This window comes from Ictalurus furcatus, chromosome 14, assembly GCF_023375685.1.
Source record: "Ictalurus furcatus strain D&B chromosome 14, Billie_1.0, whole genome shotgun sequence".
Taxonomy (NCBI): Eukaryota; Metazoa; Chordata; class Actinopteri; order Siluriformes; family Ictaluridae; genus Ictalurus; species Ictalurus furcatus.
This window is the reverse complement of record NC_071268.1, coordinates 15940135-15944862: the sequence shown is the minus strand read 5'-3', so window position 1 is coordinate 15944862 and position 4728 is coordinate 15940135. Positions and strand designations below refer to the sequence as shown.

At 38.6% G+C, this 4728-nt stretch overlaps 1 long non-coding RNA gene across 1 annotated transcript; it reads left to right on the top strand.

The window, feature by feature from the left end:
* Positions 1-1944: 1944 nt before the first annotated feature.
* On the top strand, positions 1945-4728 carry LOC128617687 (uncharacterized). The gene is made up of 3 exons (XR_008387594.1): positions 1945-3789; positions 4160-4177; positions 4457-4728. It is a non-coding gene; the product is annotated as an uncharacterized LOC128617687 (long non-coding RNA).

Below are 4728 nucleotides of genomic sequence, written 5' to 3'. Positions count from 1 at the left end.
ATTTATTACTGTAAATATCTTTTTTTTGTTATTTATGAAAACTCCTTTAAGTTCTGGTTATGTATTCCTTACTAATTTTTGTTTATAGTTTACTTCTGCTGCTCTCATTTATCGCTGTCTAATTTATGAATCATCAGTTTTTTGTTGTTGTTGTTACTGATGTTGTTGATAGCCAGTTAATTTTTAACCCTAGGTTTGTCAAACTCTGAATTTTTTCTTTTTTTTTCTTTTTTCTTTTTGCTTGACACAGGAAATCACACTACATCCTTAACCTGCTTCGGGACAGGTTATATTTGGAATCATGGTTTGTCAGCAGCTCTTGGACTAATAAACTTTGAGGAAAGTGTTATTTGTTCCCTGGTGTACCAAACCCCAGCTTCACTGGTATACTCAAGAAATGGTTTCACCGTTTTTTTTTTTTTTTTTTTTAAAGTCCTTAGATTTAGGAGAAGAAGTAAGACAGGTATTTCGCAGGGAAATGGTCTTTAGGGATTGTCAAAATCCCCTGGCCAGCGGATTTTCTCCAGTTATAAATCAGGGATATAGATGTTCTGCAGAAGGAATGTCATATTTCTGTCAGCTTCTAGAGCATAATATTACAAATACCACTTACTGAAGTTAGGTTATCAGTGTTCTGTAAATGGAAATGCCCATAACTGCAGGGTGCAGAAATCCTGCAGCACTCTGACTTTGTTTTGGTGTAGAGAGCATTTTGTTCACATTGTTTGGGTTCCTCTTGTCTTCTTAGAGGGAAAATTTACTGAAGATTAATATTAAATTCTTCTGCCTAATCACCTTTATCCTATAATGAAACACTTTTATCCTGATGAGAGTTGTCTCTTCCAGGATGATCCTTCCCCGATCCCTACGGCACAAGGACTGACTGAAAGGTTTGATGATCATGAAAATGATGTAAATCTCACACTATGGCTTTCACAGTCACCAGATCGCAACCCAACTGAACACCTATGGTGTTCTCCACCACCACCACCAAAACACCAATTGAGGGAATATCTTTTAGGGTAAGGGTGTTCATTATGCCACTACACTTGCAGATACTGGAATCTGTGCCATGGAGCACTGGAGCTGTTCTGACAGACCTAAGATGCTGTGTTGGTTTTTCATTTAATTTATCACCTGTCTGTAACAGTGGAGTAGATTGCTGGGTTGAGAAGGCAAGTTGGATGGCTCAAAAGCCAATGGTGGAGCCTGATCAAGACATTCTGCACTACCTGCCAGTTGTATCTGGACAGGTCTTTGATGCACAAACTGAAGTCTGTAGATGAATTCTTGGTCCAGTTGAGGTTGTTCAGTTGAACCAAATGATGTGTTCAGTTTAATCATAGACTGGTCATGCAGCCCAATACAACTGTTGCACACACTAGAATTTACCAGCTTTACATATCAATGGAGTGATGTAACCTTCCCTCTGGGTAAGCTTTAGGACATAGAGTGTTCTCAAAATGTGACTAAGTGACTTAGAGGCTCTGCAATGCCAGGGTCTGTGCATACTCCTTGGCCAACATTTTACCACTGACTGGAATGCAGCATTGGCTGAATGCTTGGAGCCTGCCAGGCCTATTACAAAGGCAGGTATCAATAGTGTGCATGCACCCTGAGGCATTGATCCAGCACAAGTTTTCTCTCTGCAAAGAGGGGACTTATAAAAACAGATGTCTCCCAGCAAAGAGAGATCGAAAGAAAAGGTGGAAAAACAAGGCTTGCCATCAGCATAGAAATGTCCTTGACAGTAAAATCTGTATGGCTAGTGCTGCAACATTTTGAAGAACCTAATGGGTCACACTGAAAACATTACAAGTATTGTTTTACATCAACTACCAAAACTGTGAGAGATTGGACAGATATACATTTCCTATCTTAAGTACTACCTACATTTTGGGTAAAATTGACACATTTAAAAGGTGGTAGTTCATCTACGGTTGATCAACTACAAAAGACCAGACTTTTATGTGATTTTGTCCAGATCGTTTTTTTACTGTGCTGAGTGGTTCACAGACACAGCAGGGACAAGCACTTTGGGCCAGGAGACCCTGGTATATGACTGAATCACAGTACTTCAGGGTTTTTTTTTTTTTTTAAATTAAATATTCAACTTCACTACATTTATTTTTTATCACCATTACAGAGTTATCATAAAATATGGAAGACTCTAACCAATTAAAACCATGTGAAAATGTTAAATAATTCTATTTCAAGGCCCATTTAAAATAAACCAGCTCCTGCTGAAGGTTTACACTTCAGGCACCAAATGCTTAGTCAGCAGCAGTGTTGCCTGAAGCTGTGGAGACAGATGAGCATCCCTGACTCCATTTATCAGGTATCTTAAGTTTTAAATGCGTCAAGGAAACAGTGTAGAGATATTTCACAGCTCACCCACAGAAACATGCACAGGTAAGCCAGTAGGTAGGTGAGACAGCTAGACTAGCTAGCCAGATATTTTGATGTACTATGTATTACACATAAGATGTCACTTTGACAATCGACTGCCTGTTGTGTTATATATATGTATAATTGCTGCTATAGCCTAATGTATGAGGGTTGTTGTTTCTAGATAGCTAACTATGTAGCTAGAAACATGTATTATTTTCATGAACTAGGTGCCTAGCTAAGGAACCTACCAAGTTACTGAAACCCCAACAACATTTGGCTAAGTTAGCTAGGCCGCTAACGTTACCTTTCTTTATACACTGTTGCTAACCTAGGTGTCGTACACTTGGTGAGTTAACATAAGAACAGAACAGAAAAGAGAACATTTTCAGATTAGTCATGTCAGTTGTAGACATATGAAAAAGTTATTTGCAAATTAATTACTGGAGGAGTTTTTCAACAGACCAAGTGTTTACTTTTCCCTGAGTAATTTTCTCTATCGCTACTTTTACTCAAGCGAAATATTACTAGAGAAGCAGAACCTTTATTCATGAGAGTGTTTTGTACGCTTTCCAACATTGACGACTGCCCAAAACCTACACTTTGATTTTCTGCCACTACCCCGCACCAAAACCATATTTGCCACCAAAACCCAAAGGTCTACCACACGAGTACCAAAACATATTAAATTAATAAGTTAAACTTGTCTTGCAAATGAAAACTTGACCTGAGTAATGTGTTTGTAGGCAGCAAGAGCAAAAAAGGGTCTCACTGCACTGCGGGTTGTTATGATCATGTAGGCTGAAGTTGTGTAGTATATTAGGGAGATGAACGGTTATCAGAATAAATGGTTGCAAAACGGGGTGTTTGGTCAGAACATAGGCAGGAATATACTTCATTTTCTCTTTAATGAAATTTTGCAGGAATGCTTACCGTATGTTTGATTGTACCAGTGTAGTATTCTGCTGTTTTTACATTTATTCATTTTTTAAAGTAATAAAATATAAAATAATTAGAATGTACTGTATAGTACAATATCACTGAACAATTTAAACAACAGAGAGTTGAAAGATTCATGTCTTATTGATGTGCTCAACCAAATGATGGGATTCACTGGAAAAAGCCAGAACTTGGTAGTGAAGTCAGACTTTTGGATATCACCATGTCTTACATGCAGAATATCACTTGTGTACTATTATTTTAAATTTTAGTTTCAGTGTATTTTGTTCAAATGAAATGCTGAACCAGTGCTATATTTTGTTCGTTATATTCTTACAATCCCAGCAGGAGAGCAACAGTTTCTCTAGGCAACAACAGTATGGCAGTTGGCACTATGATGATGTCATGTCTGTCCGTGATATTGTTAGCACATTTTGCTGCACCACAGGAAGCTGTAGCTGTGTAAGACACATGCAGACACACGCAGACAAACACACACACACACACACACACACACACACACACACACACACACACACTCACACACATCAGCACCTGTCAGAGAAAACGAAGGGTGTTGCTTTTGCACCAGACAAACTGGATGGAATGGATGAAAATTGGTTACAATTACTTTATAAACATATAGCAGAGCAAAAGCACACATCACCACTGTGAAATTTCTGTTGAGGTCAGGCTGTTTTAGGGTAGCTGTGAACAGGTGGCTGCTGCTGCGATTGTGAAAATTATATGATGACCCCCCCCCCCCCCCCCCATTACATATATAAAGTGGCAGGTTGCTGCAAATCAACATCTGTTTTATCTTCTTTCACAGGTGCTGCTGAAGGTCAAAGTAAGTTGCTAAAAAGTATACAGCAGCAGAAAGCATTGGCATGAAGCAACATTTCCAGATCAGCAGAGAGAAGTGACTTTGATTAGTAGGGATTAAGAAGACTGGCTACTGCTAGATTGATTGAACGAAGGCACTTTGCCAAATTGGGAAAACCGAGTTTTGTAACAGTGGACTTAACTTCTCTCCCTTGTCAGCTGAATCAGTGAAATGTTTCAGAATCCATCCAGATGAGCTAAGAGGCTGTGGACTAATGCTTTCCAATTATTTCCTTAATTACAGGCTGTTCAACTCTCCCAGCAGCAAACGTCAGCAACCAGCACCTGGATAACATTTCAGAAATCACTGACTGGATTGAAAATAACTCTTGGCTGGCAGCTAACCCACAACAAGCACTTACACACAAAAGCATTTATTTTCTCATTCCAATAATTGACCCAAAATTATATCACTCACAAAGGTTAAAGGAATGTACAAGTGAAACGTTGCTTAGATTATGATGCATTTACACAACACACTGTGTTGTATCTATAGTATACTGAATAAAAATGTGA